We start from the raw sequence: 24,720 nt of genomic DNA on the forward strand, positions 1-24,720 counted from the left end.
AGGCTCAACATATCTGGTTCCAAATAGCTTATGGCTGTTTGCAAAACTTTAAGCCCCACCCAGAGGGTGAAGATATGTGGCCACTGAGCACACTTGAAATTGGGACTGCAGGTCCTGAAGGCAGTTTCCCAGGAGGTAGTCACACACCAGATCTTCTCTGGAGAGTGGAGGGCCTCTGACGGGGTCAGCATAACACAAAGGATAGTCGTGTCTATGGTTAAGGTCTTATATCACCTTTCTTTGGGATTTAAGAATGTAATAACTTTGTTGCTTCCCCCGGCCCCCCCCCACTGGTTATCCATATTCATTGTGGTAATTTAAAAAACTACAATAACAAAGAAGGAAATAAAATATGTTAATAATACCTCCCACCCTGAATGGATACATATGTATGCATGGCTGAGTTCCTTTGCTGTTTACCTGAAACAGTTACAACATTGTTAATTGGCCATACCCCAATACAAAATAAAAAGTTAAAGAAAATACCTCCCATCCTGAGATAGTCCCTACTAACACTAGGTGGTTATGTTCCCAGACATTTTCTAGGCACAACACACACTCACAAATATTCATCCACCTAAAGTCTAGGTTTTAAGTAGGGTCCGCAAATGGCATTAGATTAAAGTTCAGAGATAATATCTGGGGATGCTATTAAGTGCACGAATCAGAAATAGAAGAGAGAGGCCTCTGTAGGCAAAACAGGAAACCTAAACATTTCCAGCAAAGAAGACCACAGCTACATTCCATGATCAAAGGATAATGTAGAAAAGCAGTTGGAAAAAATTATTACAGAACAGGAGCTGGGACTCTCTTTTTCCAGTTTCCTCACTTAAAACCCTAAAGTTGTCAGCTTGACTTGTGAAATTCACCTTGATATCTTACTGCTACTTCTAGTGTCACTACCATGATCCAAAAATCTCCTTCTGTCACTTAGACATCTGCAGTAGTGTCCTAACTGGGATCTCTGCCTTCACCCTGGCCCTTGTCCAAATCATCTTCCCTCCCGTGGCCACTGTGACCTTTTTGAAACACAAATGCAATCATCCGCCTCCCCTCTTCCTTAAAGCCCCTCTTAAATATGCCTGTTTTTGTTAGGATAAAGGCAAAACTTCAGTGGCTTACAAGGATCTCATGATCTGTTCACTCTCTTTCAGCCTTATCTTCTGACAGTCTCCCTACCAGGCCCTACAGTAGCCACTCTGCCTTCTCATCATTTCCTCAACAGTTTTTTTTTTTTTTTTTTTGCCTCTGAGCCTTTGCTCTGGCCGTTTCCTGAACAGTCCTTCATGCTGCTTCTTCCTTGAACATTCCATCTAGATTAGGCCCTCTTTGTTATCTCATTTTCCTCTGATGCTGACTTTGATTAGTCCCTGCACTACCGTGTTTGTCTGGTAGGAGTTCTTCAAATTAGGAACAAAGAGAACACATTTGGAATTGAGCAACCCCCCAAAGTACTCTTGAAGTCCTGGCTTGTTCCCACACCTTGTTCTGTCTCCACGTTCTTCTCTGAGCCCTCACTGGTCTTCCTGCTGTATCTTACTGGTTTCCAGGTTGTGCTGTGCTGTGCTTAGTCACTCAGTTGTGTCTGACTCTTTGCGACCCCATGGACTGTCGCCCGCCAGGCTCCTCTGTCCATAGGGATTCTCCAGGATACTGGAGTGGGCTGCCATGCCCTTCTTCAGAGGATCTTGCCAACCCAGGGATCAAACCCAGGTCTCCCGCATTGCAGGCAGATTCTTTAACATCTGAGCCACCAGGGAAACCTGGTCTCCAGCTTACTCCAGCCCATTTCCTGATATAACCCTAGAATTTTGTCCATTTTTTTTTTTTGCTTCTATCATCTAAATTTTGTTCTCTACTTTGTCTGTTGGCACTTGGCTCTTCTTTCCTGGGAATTCACAGAAATCTTGGAAAGGCAATGTGTTTTCCAAAATTTATGGAATGGGAGTTGAATAGTCATACAATGGTAAATTGCTCAGGAATAAAAATGAATGAAATGCTGATATATGCAGTAGCATGGTTGAATCTTCAAAGTATGTTGAGTGAAATGAGAAAGACACAAAAGATTATACACTGTGTGATTCCATTTATAAGAAGTTCTATAATAAACAAAACCAATCTATGATGAAAAAATTGTAGCAATCATTGTCAGTGGTGGATAAGTAGCAATTGACTAGGAGAGGCAGCATAAGGAAATTTACTAGGGTGATAAAAATACTCTACATCTTGTTAGAAGTTTGGTTTACACAGGTCCATGCATTTGTCAAAACTCATTCAGTGGTTTAGATATGTACATTGTACCTTTTACAAATTTTAACCTAAAGAAAAGAACCATGAACAAATGTTAAACTTTAGTTTAAAATGCATACTATAGTGTTTAGGGGTGAAAATGTTTACAATTTACTATGTAGTGCATCCAAAATAAGACAGATTGATCAGTGATGTGATAAAATAAATATAATGAGATGTCACTGTATAATATAAATGATGTGTATGTGTGTGTTCATTGTACAGTTCTTTCAAAGTTTTCTGTATTTTTGATATTTTTCTAATAAACATATTGGAGAAAATGCTCTAGACTGAAAACCTCTCTACATTATGAAATGTTTTGTGAAGTAAATACACTGAAAATGACAGGGTATTAGAAGTGATTTCCACATAATTTGTCTGTTTTGGAATACGGAGGGTATTTTGAAAGAGTAAAGCCCATCTCTAATGGGTATATAGACTAAGAAACAAGGTCTTAGGAGGATTCTTATACCAGCCCGGGGATTCTGGGAGCCAGGGAGATATTTTGCAAATAAGCAAGGAACAGAAACTAGGATGTGTATGTATGTATCGAGGGGGTTCGGTGATTCCTGACTCAGAGTCCAAAAAGTCTAAAATCAAAGCTTCCCCTTGACCTAAACACCAGACTCAAAAGGAGAGTAGGGTTCACAGCCTTAGAATGGGATTGTTTTACAAGCTAGGAGACCAGTTACCTTAAACTTTGGGGTAAGTAGCCTGTGTTTCTCTAGCCAGGAAAGATAGGAGGGAACAGAAATGCTCAAGGTCTCTGAAAACTCTCCTTGATCATGAACTTTCTGGAAATTCTGCTAGACAGTATGCTTTATGATGACTCATTTTGTCTTCTTCAACACACTTTCCTTGGCATTCAGGACAGAGCCTGGCACTCAACAAATACCCATTAAATATATGAGTGTGCAAATGAATACAATTTGTTGATTCTTGTGCAGCTAACTTCTTCCAGGTCTCAGGTTAGTTGCCACTTCCTCTAGGAGTCAGTCCTGAGAGCATCCCTGGCCATCCCAGATCATGTTAAGCCCTTCCTTTATATCCTGTTGTTGTTCTAACCTTCAGGGCATTTTAAAATTGCAGTTTTAATGTCTATCTTGCCCACTTTCTTATAAGTCCCATGAGGGCAGGCGTGGTGCTTGTCTCAGTTACCACTGTTCCCCTCATGTTCAGTAGAGGAGATGCATAGATTCAACGAAGGAGTTCAGTCCTTCCCTGATTGGAGTAAATTACCCTGCTCTGTGTTTGCACTCTGCTTTTCCCAGTGGGATTTAGACTTTCTCTTCCTCATTGTGCAGGGCACGGAACAGACATCAATCAAACACAGTTCATGATGGCTGGATCGTCATGCATAACGATGTTTTGTCTCATTGGGAACAGCTGACACTGAAGTTTTGCCTACAATATACCATGGCCGAACAGCTTTAATAAGGACTAAACCAGCAGATATAAATATCTGTGGCATAGTCTGACTGACAGAATGCTTTTTAATGATTCATATCCAACTGACTCTGGCTCAGTCAACAAAAGAGGAGGTTAAGTAGAGATATTGAAGTTGGCCAATGTTGGTTTGTGGCCCTTGGTTCTCACCCCTGCCCCTCAAGCGGTAGCTAGGAGTGGTTGCAGAGTTGTCTGTAAGTTTCCAGGTAGCTGAGGGCACAGGCTGTAGAATGAAGTGAAAAGTGAAAGTGAAAGTCACTCAGTCGTGTCCAACTCTTTGTGACCCCATGGACTGTATAGTCCATGGAATTCTCTAGGCCAGAGCACTGGAGTGGGTAGCCTTTCCCTTCTCCAGGGGATCTTCCCAAACCAGGGATCAAACCCAGGTTTCCCTCATTGCAGGTAGATTCTTTACCAGCTGAGCCACAAGGAAATGAAGTTGCCCCCTTAAAACTGCAGTCTGGGCGAGAGCTGGGGACTGGGGACCATCTGCGCAGGTTATGGCTATAGGCACTGCCCTGCCATGTGGCCAGTGGCCAAAAAGTGGGCAGGTGGTAGAGCTCCAAATAGAATGCCTTCTGAAGTCCAGGAAGGCATCCTGCTCGTGCTGCTACAGGAGCAGACAGATGCAAACACAGAATAGTTCCTCATGTAAATGAACCCAGGGGCTATGAGACAAGGCTGATTGTACCACTCTTAATTTCCCTCATGGTCTGCTTCCATGTGCTGTGTAGAGGCAAAAACAAGCCAAAAGAAAAATCACCGCCCCCCTCCCCCCAAAAAAAACCTTGTGCCAAATATAAGAAAGATATTTCTCTGGAGAAGAGCCTAATAAGACTTTAACTTGGGATTTTTTCTTCTTACTGTTATGAAAACAAGTAACTTGAGTAGCAAATATTATATATTCTTGATGAGGCTAATCATAATATCATTTTTTGTGCAAATTATAACCCTCTACTTTAGCCACCTGATGTGAAGAGCCAACTCACTGGAAAGGACCCTGATGCTGGGAAAGATTGAGGGCAGGAGAAGGGGGCGACAGAGGATGAGGTGGTTGGATGGCATCATTGACTCAATTGACTTGAGTTTGAGCAAGCTCCGGGAGATAGTGAAGGACAAGGAAACCTGGTGTTCTGCAGTCCATGGGGTCTCAAAGAGTTGGACACAAACAACAAATAACCCTCTTGAGAGTAAAAGAATACCATAAACATAGCCTGGGACTATCCCACACACTTTGGGATCTGTATGATTCCTCCACCCTTGACCATCAGCTTGGATAAACTTAATGCTGTCTTGAACCCTGGCATTCAGTAGCATGGAATATTTTCTTTTCTTTTCTTTTTATAAATTGTTAAAGTTTTTATTTTATTTTTATTTTCTTTTAACTTTTATTTGTTTATATATTTTTAAAATTTATTTTTTCTTAAATTTTAATTGGAGGCTAATTACAACATTGTGGTTTTTGCCATACATTCACATGCATCAGACATGGGTGTACATGGGTTCCCCATCCTGACCCTCCCTCCCACCTCCTCCCCATTCCATCCCTCAGGGTCATCCCAGTGCATCAGCCCTGACCACCCTGCCTCATACATTGAACCTGGACTGCCAATCTATTTCACATATGATAATGTATGTGTTTCAATGCTATTCTCTCAAATCATCCCACCCTTGCCTTCTCCCACAGAGTCCAACAGTCTGTTCTTTACATCTGTTTCTCTTTTGCTATCTTGCATATAGGGTCATCATTACCATCTTTCTAAATTTTATATATATATGCGTTAGTATACTGTATTGGTGTTTTTCTTTCTGGCTTACTTCACTCTGTATAGTAGGATCCAGTTTCATCTACCTCATTAGAATTGATTCAAATGTATTCTTTTTAATGGCTGAGTAATATTTCATTGTGTATATGTAGCACAGCTTTCTTATCCATTCATCTGCTGATGGACATCTAGGTTGCTTCCATGTTCTGGCTATTATAAACAGTGCTGCAATGAACATTGGGGTGCACGTGTCTCTTTCAATTCTGGTTTCTTCAGTGTGTATGCCCAGCGGTGGGATTCCTGGGTCATAAGGCAGTTCTATTTCAAGTTTTTTAAAGAATCTCCACACTGTCATCCATAGTGGCTGTACTAGTTTGCATTTCCACCAGCAGTGTAAGAGGGTTCCCTTTTCTCCACACCCTCTCCAGCATTTTTGCTGTAGACTTTTGGATAGCAGCCATTCTGACTGGTGTGAAATGGTACCTCATTGTGGTTTTGATTTGCATTTCTCTGATAATGAGTGATGTTGAGCATCTTTTCATGTGTTTGTTAGCCATCTATATGTCTTCTTTGGAGAAATGTCTATTTAGTTCTTTGGCCCATTTTTTGATTGGGTCGTTTATTTTTCTGGAATTTTATTTTCCTGGTTGTTTATTTTTCTGAGCTGCAGGAGTTGCTTGTATATTTTTTAGATTAATTTTTTGTCAGTTGCTTCATTTGCTATTATTTTCTCCCATTCTGAAGGCTGTCTTTTCACCTTGCTTATAGTTTCCTTTGTTGTGCAAAAGCTTTTGAGTTTAATTAGGTCCCATTTGTTTATTTGTGCTTTTATTTCCAGTACTTTGGGAGGTGGGTCATAGAGGATCCTGCTGTGATTTATGTTGGAGAGTGTTTTGCCTATGTTTTCTTCTAGGAGTTTTATAGTTTCTGGTCTTACATTTAGATCTTTAATCCATTTTGTTTATTTTTGTGTATGGAGTTAGAAAGTGTTCTAGTTTCATTCTTTTACAAGTGGTTGACCAGTTTTCCCGGCACCACTTGTTAAAGAGAGTGTCTTTTCTCCATTGTATATTCTTGCCTCCTTTGTTGAAGATAAGGTGTCCATAGGTGCGTGGATTTACCTCTGGGCTTTCTATTTTGTTCCAATGATCTATATTTCTGTCTTTGTGCCAGTACCATACTGTCTTGATGACTGTAGCTTTGTAGTATAGTCTGAAGACAGGCAGGTTGATTCTTCCAGTTCCATTCTTCTTTCTCAAGATTGCTTTGGCTATTCGAGGCTTTTTGTATTTCCGTATAATTTGTGAAATTATCTGTTCAAGTTTGTGAAAAATACCATTGGTAGCTTGATAGGGATTGCATTGAATCTATAGATTGTTTTGGGTAGTATACTCATTGTCACTATATCGATTCTTCCGATCCATGAATATGCTGTATTTCTCCATCTATTTGTGTCATTTTTTATTTCTTTCACCAGTGTTTTATAGTTTTCTATATATAGGTGTTTTGTTTCTTTAGATAGATATATTCCTAAATATTTTATTCTTTTCATTGCAATGGTGAATGGGCTTGTTTCCTTAATTTCTCTTTCTGTTTTCTCATTGTTAGTGTATAGGAATGCAACGAATTTCTGTGTGCTAATTTTATATCCTGCAACTTTACTATATTCATTGATTAGCTCTAGTAATTTTCTGGTGGAATCTTTAGGTTTTTCTATGTAGAGGATAATGTCATCTGCAAACAGTGAAAGTGTTACTTTTTCTTTTCCAATCTGGATTCCATTTATTTGTTTTTCTGCTCTGATTGCTGTGGTCAAAACTTCCAAAACTATGTTGAATAGTAGTGGTGAAAGTGGGCACCCTTGTCTTGTTCCTGACTTTCAGGGAAATGCTTTCAGTCGTTCACCACTGAGGATAATGGTTGCTGTGGGTTTGTCATATATAGCTTTTATTATGTTGAGGTATGTTCCTTCTATTCCTGCTTTCTGGAAAGTTTTTATCATAAATGGATGTTGAATTTTGTCAAAGGCTTTCTCTGCATCTATTGAGATAATCATATGGTTTTTATCTTTCAATTTGTTAATGTGGTGTATTACATTGATTGATTTGCAGATATTGAAGAATCCTTGCATCCCTGGGATAAAGTCCACTTGGTCATGATGTATGATCTTTTTAATATGTTGTTGGATTCTGTTTGCTAGAATTTTGTTAAGGATTTTTGCATCTATGTTCATCAGTGATATTGGCCTCTAGTTTTCTTTTTTTGTGGCATCTTTGTCTGGTTTTGGTCTTAGGGTGATGGTGGCCTCATAGAATGAGTTTGGAAGTTTACCTTCCTCTGCAATTTTCTGGAAGAGTTAGGGTAGGATAGGTGTTAGCTCTTCTCTACATTTTTGGTAGAATTCAGCTGTGAAGGCATCTGGTCCTGGGCTTTTGTTTGTTGGAAGATTTCTGAATACATTTTCAATTTCTGTGCTTGTGATGGGTCTCTTAAGATTTTCTATTTCTTCCTGGTTCAGTTTGGGAAAGTTGTACTTTTCTAAGAATTTGTCCATTTCTTCCAAGTTGTCCATTTTATTGGCATATAGTTGCTGATAATAGTGTCTTATGATCCTTTGTATTTCTGTGTTGTCTGTTGTGATCTTTCCATTTTCATTTCTAATTTTGTTGATTTTTGATTCTTCTCCCTTTGTTTCTTGATGAGTCTGGCTAATGGTTTGTCAATTTTATTTATCTTCTCAAAGAACCAGCTTTTGGCTTTGTTGATTTTTGCTATTGTCTCTTTTGTTTCTTTTGCATTTACTTCTGCCCTAATTTTTGTAATTTCTTTCCTTCTACTAACCATGGGGTTCTTCATTTCTTCCTTTTCTAATTGCTTTAGGTGTAGAGTTAGGTTATTTGACTTTTTTGTTTTTTCTTGAGGTAAGCCTGTATTGTATGAACCTTCCCTTTAGCACTGCTTTTACAGTGTCCCGTAAGTTTGGGGTTGTTGTGTTTTCATTTTCATTAGTTTCTATGCATATTTTGATTTCTTTTTTGATTTATTCTGTGATTTGTTGGTTATTCAGCAGTGTGTTGTTCAGCCTCCATATGTTGCAACTTTTAATAGTTTTTCTCCTGTAATGGACATCTAATCTTACTGCATTGTGGTCAGAAAAGATGCTTGGAATAATTTCAATTTTTTTAAATTTACCAAGGTTAGATTTATGGCCCAGGATGTGATCTATCTTGGAGAAGGTTCCGTGTGCACTTGAGAAAAAGGTGAAATTCATTGTTTTGGGGTAAAATGTCCTATAGGTATCAATGAGGTCTAACTGGTCTATTGTGTCATTTAAAGTTTGTGTTTCCTTGCTAATTTTCTGTTTAGTTGATCTATCCGTAGGTGTGAGTGGGGTTTTAACATCTCCCACTATTATTGTGTTATTGTTAATTTCCCCTTTCATACTTGTTAGCATTTGTCTTACATATTGCAGTGCTCCTATGTTGGGTGCATATATATTTATAATTGTTATATCTTCTTCTTGGATTGACTTTTGATCATTATGTGGTGTCCTTCTTTGTCTCTTTTCACAACCTTTGTTTTAAAGTCTATTTTATCTGATCTGAGTATTGCTACTCCTGCTTTCTTTTGGTCTCTATTTGTATGGAATAGTTTTTCTAGCCCTTCACTTTTGGTCTGTATGTGTCCCTTGTTTTGAGGTGGGTCTCTTGTAGACAACATATATAGGGGTCTTGTTTTTGTATCCATTCAGCCAGTCTTTGTATTTTGGTTGGGGCATTCAACCCATTTACATTTAAGGTAATTATTGATAAATATGATCCCATTGCCATTTATTTTGTTGTTTTGGGTTCGAGTTTATACACCCTTTCTGTGTTTCCTGTCTAGAGAAGATCCTTTAGCATTTGTTGGAGAGCTGGTTTGGTGGTGCTGACTTCTCTCAGCTTTTGCTTGTCTGTAAAGCTTTTGATTTCTCCTTCATATTTGAATGAGATCCTTGCTGGGTACAGTAATCTGGATTGTAGGTTTTTCTCTTTCATCACTTTAAGTATGTCCTGCCATTCCCTTCTGGCTTGAAGAGTTTCTGTTGATAGATCAGCTGTTATCCTTATGGGGATCCCCTTGTGGGTTGTTTTTCCCTTGCTGCTTTTGATATTTGTTCTTTGTGTTTGATCTTTGTTAATTTGCTTAATATGTGTCTTGGGGTGTTTTGCCTTGGCTTTATCCTGTTTTGGACTGTCTGGGTTTCTTGGACTTGGGTGGCTATTTCCTTCCCCATTTTAGGGAAGTTTTCAACTATTATCTTCTCAAGTATTTTCTCACGGTCTTTCTTTTTGTCTTCTGGGACTCCTATGATTCGAATGTTGGGGCGTTTGACATTATCCCAGAGTTCTCTGAGGTTGTCCTCATTTCTTTTCATTCTTTTTCCTTTTGTGCTCTCTGCATCATTTATTTCTACCATTCTATCTTCCACCTCACTTATCCTATCTTCTGCCTCAGTTATTCTACTATTGGCTCCCTCCAGAGTGCTTTTGATCTCAGCTATTGCATTATTCATTATTAATTGATTTTTAAAAAAAATTTCTTCTATGTACTTGGTTAAACTTTTCTTGCATTGTCTCACTCCTTGTCTCCAGACTGTTTATCTGTAACTCCATTTGTTTTCAAAATTTTGGATTAGTTTTACTATCATTATTCTGAATTCTTTTTCAGGTAGACTCCCTATCTCTTCTTCTTTTGTTTGGCTTGGTGGGCTTTTATCCTGTTTCTTTACCTGCTGAATATTTCTCTGCCTTTTCATATTGTTTAGGTTGCTGTGTTTGGGGTGGCCTTTCTGTATGCTGGACGTTTTTGGTTCCTTTTTATTGCAGAGGTTCCTCCCTGTGGGTGGGGTTGGACGAGTGTCTTGTCAAGGTTTCCTGGTTAGGGAATCTTGCGTGGGTGTTCTGGTGGGTGGAGCTGGATCTCTTTTCTCTGGAGTGCAATGAGGTGTCCAGAAGTGAGTTTTGAGGTGTCTATGGGTTTAGTGTGACTTTTGGCCGCTTGTATTTTTGTGCTCAGGGTTATGTTCCTGCTTTGTTGGAGAATTAGCTAGGTATGTTTTGCTCTGAAACTTGTTGGCTCTTGGGTGGAGCTTGGTTTCAGTGTAGATATAGAGGCTTTTGGTCCCTGGAGTCAGGAGATTTCTGGTGTTCTCAACTTTTGGTTTTAGGCCTCCCGCCTCTGTCTTTCAGTCTTATTCTTGTAGTAGCCTCAAGACTTGTCCATCCATACAGCACTGATGACAGAACATCTAGGTTAATGGTGAAAAGCTTCTCCACAGTGAGGGACACCCAGAGAGGTTCACAGAGTTACATGAAGAAGAGAAGAGGGAGGAGGGAGATAGAGGTGACCAGGAGGAGAAGAGAGGGAATCAAAAGCAATGAGAGGAAGCCAGCCAGTAATCAATTCCCTATTTGCTCTCCACAGTCTGGAACACTCAGAGAGGTTCACAGAGTTCCACAGAGAAGAGAGGAGGGAGGAAGGAGATAGAGGTGACCAGGAGGAGAGGAAGGGGAGTCAAAAGGAGAGAGACCAATCTAGCCTGTGATCAGTTCCCTAAGTTTTCTCCACAGCCTGGAACACCCAAAGAGATTCACAGAGTTAAGTAAAGAAGACAAGGCAGAGGGAGGAGAGAGAGGTGACCTGGGGGAGAAAAAGGAGAGTCAAAAGGGGAGAAAGCAACCAAGCCAGCAATCACACTCCTAAGTAAAAATGGGTACTGAATATTGGATTCTTGAAAGTACAGAATTGATAACCAATACCCAAAAGCAAAGATTATAAATCTAGAGTAGAGGTTAGACTCTTGAAAATCCAATATTAAAAGAACAAAATTGCAAAAGGTATATAAAAAATATGAAATTTGCTTAAAATAGGGTCTTTTTTTCTCAAGGTAATAGGTTTTAAAAGTGAAAATTATAGGAGTAATAAAGAACTTAAAATTTTTTTTAATTAAAAATGATAATAGTAAAATATATCTAGGAATTTGTGTTGTCAGTTCAGTTTCAGATAGTTCCTTTTTCCACCTTATACTTCTTCTCAAGGTCTATAGGTCCCTTCCAATGTAGTCAGTGCTAACTACAGGGTTTTAATCTGTTGCACCTGTCACTTCCAGAGCCGTTCCCTCTTCTTTGTTTATTTTGACTTCCTCTGTTAGCAAGTCTGTTCAGTATCTAACTTCCACCCTGACACAAGGGGGTGGAAGTGGTCAATTATTTAGGCTCACTTGTTCAATTGTGCTTCGGGGAGGGAGGAACACTGCAAACAAGTATCACTGGCATGTGTGGGGAGTGCTCGCAAAGTCTGGGCTACACTGGGTTTGCCCTTGCTCACGGCATGTGTGCTTTCCCAGTCTGCACTGCTCAGGCTCCATGCTGCTCTGCTGGGGAAGAGGCTAAGGCAGGCCCTGGGTTGTGTGCACTTCCCAGATCTACGCCGCTCAGGTTCAGGTTCTCGGGTACTCCACAAAGGCACAGACTCAGTTGGGCCTGTGTTTTGTGCCCTTCCTAGGTCCAAGCAGCTCAGGTGACCACGTGCTTGGTGAGCGCTCTCTTCCCACATGGGCTGTACGTCCTATCACCTCCCTGGTCCCAGCTGCTCGGTTTCCTGGGTGCGCAGTGGGAGTGCCGTCTCATGTGTGCCGTGTGTCTCTTCTGGGGTGCTCATCTCAGGCTTCGACCCTCCAGATAGATGTCAACCGTCCAGGAATCCAGGAAGACTTGATTAGCAACTGTGAGCCTGCTTATAGTTTGGTAGAGGATGCCCCTTTCCTTCCAGCTCTGGCTGTTACCCGCCTGCCTCCCTGCCTCTGGCGGGGGATGGGATGGTCCAAAGCCGGCTAACTCTCCTCTGGTATTCACTTAGTTTTTTGTTCTGTGAGTGGGCCGGCAGTGCCTTAGGTTAGAGCTTTTCACAGGAAAGTTCTCTCTCTCTCTCTCCTCTTCTTTTTTTCCTCTCTGGCTATCCCATGGTTTGTGTTGCTATCTCATGATAGCTCCCTCAGATTGCCCTCAAGGCATTCAGGCCTGGTCCTTACCCTAAGCAATGCAGCCTGCACCTCCCTGTTCAGTCCCCGCTTGCTGGTGGCGGACGGGAGAGTCTGGGCTACTTCTTCGCTGGGAGTTGCAGTTAGGCGCCTAATCTGTGGGTTTTATTTATTTTTTCCTCCCGATTGTAATGCCCTCTGAGATTCCAAAACTCCCCACAGACACACTGGTGAGAGGGTTTCCTGGTGTTTGGAAACTTCTCCTCTTTTAAGACTCCCTCCCCGGGATGGGTCTGTGCCCCTAATTCTTTTGTGTCTCTTTATATCTTTTATATTTTGTCCTACCTCCTTTTGAAGACAATGGGCTGCCTTTCTGGGTACCTGGTGTCCTCTGCCAGTGTTCAGAAGTTGTTTTGTGGTATTTGCTCAGCGTTTAAATGATCTTTTGATGAATTTGTGGGGGAGAAAGTGGTCTCCTCATCCTATTCCTCCGCCATCTTAGGACCTCCTCCGTATGGAATATTTTCAATGGCTAATAAACTGCAGACATAAGAGAGTGCAAGCAGCAGTCACACAACCATGGAACCAACAAATGAAGAACAGTTGTTGCATGGGCCGAGCTGCTTGGTTATCCATCAATCACTTCTCCCTCACACAAAGGTGAATGAATAAGTAGGGTGGCTGGCAGCAGCCTCATCGCCAAGCGTAATGATAATAGCTTGCAACCACTGAGAACTTTCTATATGCTAGGCATTGTGTGAAACACTATGCCTTAGGTCATGTTGCATATTTGTTGTTGTTGATGTACACGTGGAAGGTTTTTGTATGTAGTGATTGCTTTTGAATTTACTACTGTGTTACTATTTACTTACCCCCTCCCCCCCACACACAGTACAGGGATGTAGGCATTACTATGGGCTTCCCTGGTGGCTCAGGTGGTAAAGCATCCACCTGCAATGCAGAAGACCCAGGTTCAATCCCTAGGTCAGGAAGATCCCCTAGAGAAGGGAATGGCAACCCACTCCAGCATTCTTGCCTGGAAAATTCCATGGACAGAAGAGCCTGATGGGCTACTATTGATGGGGTCAGAAAGAGTCAGACACAACTGGGTAACTAACATACACAGGCATTACTATGCCAATTGCCAAATGAGAAATCAAGGCTCAGAGAGGTAAGATAGCTTGTAAATAACTGCTGGAACTGGAACTTAAATCCAAGTCTGTTGAACTCCAAATTAATATTTTTTAAATTTCTAACTTAAAAAAATTGAAGTAGAGTTGATTTACAGTGTTAGGTTAGTTTCAGGTGTACAGCATAGTGATTCAGTTACATATACATATAACTGAATATATATGTGTGTGTGTGTGTGTGTGTGTGTGTGTGTGTGTGTGCATATTTGCTGTTATTCAGCTGCTAAGTCTGGAGAAGGCAATGGCACCCCACTCCAGTACTCTTGCCTGGAAAATCCCATGGATGGAGGAGCCTGGTGGGCTACAGTCCATGGAGTTGTGAAGAGTTGGACATGACTGAGCTACTTCACTTTCACTTTTCACTTTCGTGCATTGGAGAAGGAAATGGCAACCCACTCCAGTGTTCTTGTCTGGAGAATCCCAGGGACGGGGGAGCCTGGTGGGCTGCCATCTATGGGGTTGCACAGAGTCGAACACGACTGAAGCGACTTAGCAGCAGCAGCAGCAGCTGCTGCTAAGTCACGTTTGACTCACTGCAACCCCATGCACGCCAGGGTTCCCTGTCCTTCATTACATAGATGCAAACATATATTCTTTTTCAGATTCTCTTCCCTTATAAGTTATTACAAAATATTGAGTATAGTTTCCTGTGCTGTATAGTAGGCCCCTGTTATTTTTACGATATATAGTAGAATGTATCTGTTAGTTCCAGATTCCTAATTTATTCCCCTCCTTTTCCCCTTTGGTAACCATAAGTTTGTTTTCTAAGTCTGTAGATCTATTTCTGTTTTGTAAATAAGTTCTTTCATATCTTCTTTTTTTTTTTTTTAGATTCCACATATAAGCAATATCGTTTATCTTTTCTCTGGCTGGCTTACTTCACTTAGTATGATAGTCTCTAGGTCCATCCATATTGCTGCAGATGGCATTATTTTCTTTTTATAAATGGCTGAGCAATATTCCATTGGCCTTACTGGGTGGTGCTAGTGGTAAAGAACCCTCCTGCCAATGCAGGAGACATAAGAGACTTGGGTTTGATCCCTGGGTTGGGAGGACCCCCTGGAGGAGGGCATGGCAGCCCACTTCAACATTCTTGCCTGGAGAATCCCATGGACAGAGGAACCGGCGGGCTACAGTTCATGGGATCACAAAGAGTCAGACATGACTGAAGTGACTTGGCATGCACACATGCCTACCCCATTGTGTATATATACCATATCTTCTTTATCCATTCTTCTGTTGATGGATATTTTGGTTTCTTCCAAGTCTTGGCTATTGTAAATTGTTAAACTCCAATTTCTATATGCTTTTTGTGATATTATACCTGATTAATATATTAATTTAACAAATATTTCAGAGAAGGCAATGGCACCCCACTCCAGTACTCTTGCCTGGAAAATCCCGTGGGCAGAGGAGCCTGGTGGGCTGCAGTCCATGGAGTCCCGAAGAGTTGGACATGACTAAGCGACTTCACTTTCATTTTTCACTTTCATGCATTGGAGAAGGAAATGGCAACCCACTCCTGTGTTCTTGCCTGGAGAATCCCAGGGACGGGGGAGCCTGGTGGGCTGCCATCTATGGGGTCGCACAGAGTCAGACACGACTGAAGTGACTTAGCAGCAACAAATATTTGCAAATCAATCCTATGTACCAAACACTGCTAGGTGCTGAGTACAAACATGGTGGGTTCAAGTATCAAGTATCAAGGTGATACCACACGTGATTAATGTATTAATTTAACAAATATTTGCAAATCAGTCCTATGTACCAAACCCTGCTAGGTGCTGAGTACAAACATGGTGGGCTCAAGCTGTGAGAAAAGAAAGAAACAGAAACAATCTCTGTCTCAAAGGGCTTCCCCTTTAGTAGGGGAGAAAGGCACAATAACACAGAATTTGAATACAATAGGTATTCGATAGGCCAGATATCATATTCTATTTTTATAATGTTTTTTGAAATAGGAAATATACAATAGCATTATATGATCTATTAATATAATTTAATATGAGCTATACTTATGTATTAGAGAAGGAAATGGCAACCCACCCCAGTATTCTTGGCTGGGAAATCCCATAGACAGAAGAACCTGGAGGCCTTACAGTCCATGGGGTTGCAAAGTGTTGGACATGACTTAGTGACTAAACCACCACCACCATACTTATTATCTTATATTTCTATTTCATCAGTAAATGTGTAGCATATTACAAAATACTGTGGGAGCACAGAGGAGAGGCAGGGAAGTTTTTACAGAGAGACTAACATTTGAGGTGGGCCTTGAATGGTACCTAGCAGTTTGTCAGGTGAAGTAAGGGAACCAAGCCCGCAATAGGCAGAAAGAACACACTGTGCAAAGACATAGGGAAGAGTAGACATATTTGGAGAACACCAAGCAGGTTGGTGAGTTCTCCTCTGTGAGAACTGCACACTTGAATATTGACAGGTGAGTGTATGTGAAATCTGGGGTTTGCTTCAAAATGCTCCAGAAAGATAAAAGTCTGTGGGGAGGAGACCAAATAGACAAAACAAGAATGACAGAGAGTGGATAATTTTGAAGCACAATGATAGATATTAGGAGATTAATTGTCCTATTCTTTCTATTTTTGTGTACATCTGAAATTTTCCACAATAGAATTTAAAACAAAGAAAAAATAAGAGATTTGTTATAGTTAGGACAAAGTAAAGGTGAAAGTGAGTGTCCAAAGGTGAGGCTGATGAAATAGATGGTATGATTGGGGGGAGAATGTTGGGCAAACTATTAAAAGCCCTTAAATACCAAGCTAAGGAGTTGGGTACTTTCTCCTCGGAAGCTAAGGAGTTGGGTGCTTGCTCTTTGGAAGAAAAATTATGACAGTGTATTGAAAAGCAGAGACATTACTTTGCCAACAAAGGTCCTTCTAGTCAAAGCTATGGTTTTTCCAGTAGTCATGTATGGATGTGAGAGTTGGACTATAAAGAAAACTGAGCACTGAAGAATTGATGCTTTTGAAGTGTGGTATTGGAGAAGACTCTTGAGAGTTCCCTGGACCACAAGGAGATCCAACCAGTCCATCCTAAAGGAGATCAGTCCTGAATGTTCATTGGAAGGACTAATGCTGAAGCTGAAACTCCAATACTTTGGCCACCTGATGTGAAGAACTGACTCATTTGAAAAGACCCTGATTCTGGGAAAGATTGAAGGCAGGAGGAGAAGGGGATGACAAAGGATGAGATAGTTGAGTGGCATCACCTGACTCGATGGATATGAGTCTGAGTAAGCTCTGGGAGTTGGTGATGGACAGGGAAGCCTGGCGTGCTGCAGTCCATGGTGTCATAAAGAGTTGGATACGACTGAGGGAGTGTGTTGAACTGAATTGAAGGAGTTGGGACTTAACCCAATAAATAATAGGGAACCATGATAGGGTCTTAATCATGAGATTGACAAATTCATGTTGTATTTTAAAAAGATCATTGACTCTGTATAGAAAATGGAATATGAGGCATGAGTTGGGGAGAAGCAGGTCCAGGTGAGAGATGATGGGGGCCTGGAGAGATGAGGAAACAGAGGTCTGAATTATGTTTGGGTTTTATTCTAAGTGCAGTGGGAAGCCACTGGAGGCGGGGTTAAGAAAGGATGTAATGTGATATGATTTGCATATTGTGTCCGTACCTCCACCCCCTACAAAAGAAGAGGGACACAAGGAAACTTTTGGAGGTGATGAATATGCTTTTTACCTTGATTTTGATAATGGTCTCGTGTATATGTGTATATCCAACTCATCAAGTTGTATTAATTATGTATAGTTTTATATTTACATCTCAGTAGTTATAAAAGAAAATTTACAAAACAGTTACAGAATACACAATATAACCCATAACCTTACCTCACTGAATAAATTATCCTTAACATTTTAGTATATTTGTATAATATGAGCGCACATTCATATATGCCAACTACATATTTATAAACACTGTAATATTATGTAATTTTGTTGATATTATTTATTAAAATTTGGTTCAATTTTCTTTACCTTAGTATTTTTAAGTACCAAATATCCTGAGTAGAAAAATGTGTAAGATCCAGCTCCTCATCTCTACAATTTTGTAACCTAGTGGAAGAGATAGATATGTATACAATAAAGGGTGTGACAGTATGTGAAGTGCTATTTTTGCAGAATAAAGTAAGTGCTTCCCCACTTCCATGGGGAAGTGCTATGAGAACTTAGAAAAAAAGATCCCTTGGGTTGTTACGTGGAAGATGGACTGGGAAGAGTGGGCATGGGTAGAAGTGGGTAGATCAATGAAGAAGACTATTGTCACAGCCCAGATGATATAGCTTGGACTAGGTTAGTGGCTTGAAGTAGGTAAGTGGCTTGGACTAGGTTAGTGGCAGTAGAGTTGGTAAAAGTAAATAGATCTGAGACATATTTAGGAAGTAGAATGAATGAGAATTGGTAGTTGGCTGGTTGTGGGGATTGAGAGGGAGGGATGAAGGATATCGCCCAGATTTGGGGATGAAGGATAACTCCCAGAAGTATGAAGTGGAGGAAGGTGCCATTTACTAAGATAAGATGCATAGGAAGAAAATGGGGCATCTGTTATATGAAAGAAAATGGCAGTTGGCAAAGGTTCTCAAGAGAGTGGGGTTGTCTTCTGAAACTTTAACTCTATTTGGTAGTACATAGACATTATGGGAAGTTGTAATTACACTGTGAAGTCTGCAGTTCCCAGAACCACTGCTAATAGTTTAGAGTGTATTATTTATTGCTTTATTGTATAAAAGAGTTAATTATCAACCAAGACACAGAAATGTAGCAGTTATCCAGCCCAATCCCCTTTTTTCAGTAAGGCCCAGAGAGAAGTGATTTAAACAAAGTTACAAAGCTAGTTAGTAGCAAGTCTAAGTCTAGAAGCAAGTTTCTTTACCAGTAGCTTTACATTTCTTCTGCCACACAGTTCCTTTTTCAACTGTACAATCAGAATTGACTCTGTTGGTGGCCATTTTCTTCCAGTCTCCATGGACCCGTTTTCCTTGCCTAAGCAAACGTGTATATAGAAAGATATAAGAAATTCCATCTACTTTCTTTATGATCAGGCCACATGTCCTGTGTTTATGAATACACATTGTTGAAAGAGTAACCTGATAAATTTACCATAGCAGAGCCTATTGTTCCTTTGGCTATAAGGCAACGATTCAGATTGCACTTGAACTCCAGTCTTTCCGTAGAACAGACCATGGGACTGAGGGCTTCTAGCCTTGTCATTCTGGGGTTTTTGACTAGTCTGTTAAAATGCTTGCTGTTTTTTCTAGACTGAAGTCATCTTCAAAGTATCTTACACCATCCCAAGATTGCTTGATGATCCAACAATTGATTTTGCAGTCTGTCATGTGAGGAATTTTTTATCATTTCCTACTACCTTAGATTCAGTTTCTACTTTCAAGGTACCTCACTGCCCAAGTTTGTCCCCCTCGTTACTTTTTGCAGTGCTTTAGCATTTCTCACCTTGACCATCTGTACTTGTTGAAGGAAGTATTCTTTAGCGATGGTGGGGGGGTGGTGATAGTTATTGATTTCATCTTTACTAAAAATTATCTAAGCCCATAAAATCAGTAAGTATGGACCCCTACAGTGCCTGATATTAACTAGTTTTTTTTTTAGTGCTTATATTAGCCAGAACCTATGCTAAATTATGCTAGCTGCATATATTATCTCATCACATCCTCACAGCACCTGCTTGCGGAATGTTCTTGGTTAAACTGTCTTCCCCCAAAATCTACATGTTGCAGACCTAACCTACAGTACCTCAGAATGTGTCCTTAGTTGGAAATAGGGCCTTTGTAGAGGGAATCAAGTTAAAATGAGGTTGTGAAGGTGGGCTGCAATTTAATATGATCCCTGTCCTTATGAAAAGAGGACATTTGGAGACAAAGACAGACAGACATAAAGGGAAGTTGATGTGAAGAGACACAGGAATAAGATGGCCATCACCAAGCCAGGCAGAGAGGTCTGGACTAGATGCTTCCCTCAGAGGCCTCATAAGGAACAACCCTGCTAACAAGTCTTAAGACTTCTGGCTGGCTGAACTGTGAGACAAATACCTTTCTGTTGTTTAAGTCACTCAGTTTTTGGCACTGTGGTAACAGAGTACCCTAGCACACTCAAACAGGGATTACTAGTTTTATCCCTACTTTACAGATGAATAAACTGAGGTACAGAAATGTAAGTGACATGTGCAAGGTCACAGAGTAAGGGCAGAGCTGGGATTTGAACCCAGTTCAGTCTGACCTCAGAGCCTGCTTGCTACTGGCCCGTTACCTTCCTGTCTTGGATCTCAGGCTACACTCCAAAAGGCTGGCTTCTTATTGTGTTGATTCTAAAGAGTTAAATCACCACCATGATCAGTTCAGTTCAGTCGCTCAGTTGTGTCCAACTCTTTGTGACCCTATGAACCGCAGCATGCCAGGCCTCCCTGTCCATCACCAACTCCCGGAGTTTACCCAAACTCATGTTCATTGAGTCGGTGATGCCATCTAACCATCTCATCCTCTGTCATCCCCTTCTCTTCCTGCCTTCAATCTTTCCCAACATCAGGGTCTTTTCAAATGAGTCAGTTCTTCACATCAGGTGGCCAAAAAAATGGAGCTTCAGCTTCAGCATCAGTCCTTCCAATGAACATTCAGGACTGATTTCCTTTAGGATGGACTGGTTGGATCTCTTTGCAGTCCAAGGGACTCTCAAGAGTCTTCTCCAACACCACAGTTCAAAAGCATCAATTCTTCAGTGCTCAGCTTTCTTTATAGTCCAACTCTCACATCTATACATGACTACTGGAAAAACAATAGCCTTGACTAGATGGACCTTTGTTGACAAAGTAATGTCTCTGCTTCCTTAATATGCTCTCTAGGTTGGTTATAACTTTCCTTCCAAGGAGTAAGCATCTTTTAATTTCATGGCTGCAATCACCATCTGCAGTGATTTTGGAGCCCCCAAAAATAAAGTCAGCCACTGTTTCCACTGTTTCCCCATCTATTTGCCATAAGTGATGGGACTGGATGCCATGATCTTAGTTTTCTGAATGTTGAGCTTTAAACAAACTTTTTCACTCTCCTCTTTCACTTTCATCAAAAGGCTCTTTAGTTCTTCTCCTAAGGGTGGTGTTATCTGCATATCTGAGGTTATTGATATTTCTCCCAGCAATCTTGATTCCAGCTTGTGCTTCATCCATCCCAGCATTTCTCATGATGTACTCTGCATATAAGTTAAAATAGCAGGGTGACAATATACAGCCTTGACGTACTCCTTTTCCTATTTGGAACCAGTCTGTTGTTCCATGTCCAGTTCTAACTGTTGCTTTCTGACCTGCATATAGGTTTCTCAAGAGGCAGGTCAGGTGGTCTGGTATTCCCATCTCTTTCAGAATTTTCCACAGTTTATTGTGATCCACACAGTCAAATTTTAGGGCCAGAGAGTCATTACAGCAGTTCCTGAAAGCCATATTAAAATTCATTTTTGTTTTTAAGAACTTTTGTTTTGAGAGACAGGGAAAAGGAGTCACTGGAAGATAAATGTAATTATTACTGAAAATTGTTCCTGGCACACCCAAGAGTGGTATTTCTTCACCTAAAGCTGTCAAGTCAATATTGCCCGACGAACCGACTTCTTCAGTCATTGTCACTCTGTGCAGCACGGAGCCCTGGGACTCAGTTTAGTCATTCACTCAGGCTGCTTCCTGAGAGACTGGTTAAGCTAGCCCAATCTGATTTCCTCCTTTTTATTCATGACAGAAGGTGGTGGAAAAACAGAACAAGCACTAAATCACTTCTGTTCCTCATGCTTAAAGACCAGTTTTAAGTTACTTTCTGTGCAACAGTTGAGCCTAAATTTACTTGATGTGGGTACAAAAGTTTCTCTGTCGAAATATACTGGATTTATTAGTGACTCTCCCAGGGTAGGACAACAGTTTGGATTATGTAGCGAAGCATTTCAAAACAAGTACTACGTGCTAATGGTTTATATAAATGTGATGATTAGATAAAAGGGGCTTTTGGAGTTAATGCTTGAAGATACTAATTAAATTCACATCAACAAGTCAACATATTGGTCTCATATGGATTGGAGCACTTTGGAAATGCTTCTTTTGTTTGGATACCATTAATTAAATTCACACATTTTCCTGAGATTGGAACAGTTACCTTAAAACACAGAAGGCAAACGTTAAGGCTTTGAACAGCACTTCTGAGTACATTTCTGTGCAACCGAGTAAATTAGAACAGTTTTTCTTTTCAAGGAGCTAATTGCCTAGAATTTTCAAAATTTCACGGCAGATAGTGAACAGTTGATTCATTCTCAACAAATTCAGTCCAAATGATGCATGCTTTTACTTAACCACTACAGGCTTAACTGCAGTTTTAAATTATTCTCAGTACAGAGGCAATAAAGCATTTCAGTAAATAAGTCTCAGAGGAGGAGTTAGGAGGGAAATGCACCAGTATTCCCAGTAGCCACTGTTCAGGTCACTGTTTGAAACCACAAAGCACATGTCAAAGAATTATGACCTACCATGGGCAATATTTTTCAGTTAGGAGTTTATAAATATCTTGAGGGTCTGAAGAAATGATTCCAAACAGAAAATAAGTAAGCCCTACAGGGATATTTCATTTGAAAACTAAGTATCTGTGGCCTTGTCTTGTCAACAGAATCGGTTTTCTCTCTGTTGTTGTGTTGTTTCCACTTACGACTGCTCCAGAATGGAAATCTAGGGAGAAAAGCTGTGTGTGTAGAGTCGTCAGCATGGCTGTGGCTTAATGACAGAAGCCACTTGCCAAAATGAAGGAATTCGTTTTTTGACAGTTTCTCTTGCCCTTGGCTCCCCAAATCCTGAGTTGCAAATGGCCATATGGATTTGCTCATTTCACTCAGCTTGAAAAAGTAATCCCAGCTTTAGAACGCTATGATGGAGTATTAAATTCACTTTAGTAGATATCGATCAATCTAGTGATGATTGTGTACAAAGCCCTGCATTGGTGCTGGTGAGGTGGTGGGGATGGAGGCAGAGAGGTGGAGGTGACAAGGATAAAGGATAAATGAAAGATGGCCTCTGCCCTGTTGAATAATCACTAACATTTGTTGAATGCATCCAATGTACCAGGCACTGTTCTACGTTCTTAAAAACCCATTACTTGGGACTTCCCTGGATGTCCAGTGGCTAAGACTCTGTGTTCCCAATGCAGGGGGCTTGGGTTCCATCCCTTGTCAGGGAGCTAGATCCCACATGCCACAACTGAGCGTTCACATGCTGCAAAGAAGATCAAAGATTCCTGTGTGCTGCAACTAAGACCTGGTGGAGCCTAAATAGATAAGTAAATATTTTAAAAGACCCATTACTTAATTCAGTGACTCTAAGTGAAAGTCACTCAGTTGTGTCTGACTCTGTGACCCCTTGGAATATAGCCTGCCAGGCTACTCTGTCCATGGAATTCTCCAGGCAAGAATACTGGAGTGGGTAGCTGTTTCATTCTCCAGGGGATATTCCCAACCCAGGGATTGAACCCAAGTGTCCTGCATTGCAGGTGGATTCTTTACCATCTGAGCCATCAGGGAAGCCCTCAGTGACTCTATAGAAGTACTATTTGTATCCCTATTGTACAGAGGAGGAAGCTGAGAGAAGCTAACTGCTGCTCTTTCTCATTCTGTTTTGTGGATTTATCTTCCTGACCTAACTCTGGAGTACCCCAGGGCTTGGTCTTTGGATCTCTTCTTGGTCTAGATTTGATCTCATTTAGTTTTATGGCACCACCATATTTAGATCCCACCATATTTGTTGAATAGGCATCTCAGATTTATGTCCTGAATGGAGTTCCCCTTCCCTTAAAATGCTTTTTCCTTATCTTCCCAATCTGAGTTGATGAGATTGTTGCAGGAAAATGGGGTGCGAGAGGATGGTCATGTCCCACATCTCCAATGAGATGGGATGGGCCATCAGGTGAGGGTCCTAGGCTTTGCACAGGAAATTTTACACTGACCCATAGTAAAATGAAAGAAGGGTTATTTAGAGAGATGCGCATTCCATGGGCAGAGTGTGGTCAGTCTCAGACAGTGAGAATAGACCCAGGGTGTGGGTATGGTTTTTATGGGCTGGGTAATTTCATAGACTAATAAATGGGAGGATTATTCCAATTATTTTGAGGCAAGGGGAGGAGATTTCCAGGAATTGGGCCACCGACCACTTTTTGGCATTTTATGACCTGTCTGTGTGTTATTTAGCATGCTAATGTACAACTCAATGGACATGAATTTGAGCAACCTCCAGGAAATGGTGAATGACAGGGAGGCCTGGCGTGCTGCAGTCCATGGGATCATAAAGAGTCCAACACGACTTAGCAACTGAATAACAACAGCAAATGTATACTGTGAGCATATAGTGAGGCTCAAGGTTCAGTGGAAGTTACATCTGCCATCTTGGACCTAGCTGGTTCTAAGAGTCTTAACTTTTCCTGTTCTTCTCAGTGGCTGTCATTCTATTAATGGCTGTGCCCTGCCTTCTTCCCTCCTGTCTTGGGAATCTCTATTCTTCCTGCTCTTGGATCAAAAACTTCTTTCTCACATCTTCAAAATACATCTGGAATTGGACTATTTCTGTCCATCTCCATGGCTCTGATTTTGGCCTGAACTACTGTCCTCTCTTATCTAAATTGCTACCATTGATAGTAATTGTTCTTCTTAACTGGTTTCCAAGCTTCTTCTCTTGCCCCCTATTGCTGTGTAACAAATCAAACATAGCAGCTTAAAATGGGCTTCCCTGGTGGCTCAGATGGTAAAGAATCTGCCTGTAATGCAGGAGACCTGGGTTTGATCCCTGTGTTGGGAAATCCCCTGGAGAAGGGAATGGCTACCTGCTCCAATATTCTTTCTTGGAGAATTCCATGGACAGAGGAGCCTGGCAGCAGGCTACAGTCCAAGGGGTCACAAAGAGTCAGACACAACTGAGCAATTAACACTTTGAGCAGCTTAAAATAACATTCATGTATTAT

This window comes from Capra hircus (genome assembly GCF_001704415.2).
Source record: "Capra hircus breed San Clemente chromosome X unlocalized genomic scaffold, ASM170441v1, whole genome shotgun sequence".
In the NCBI taxonomy this organism is placed as follows: domain Eukaryota; kingdom Metazoa; phylum Chordata; class Mammalia; order Artiodactyla; family Bovidae; genus Capra; species Capra hircus.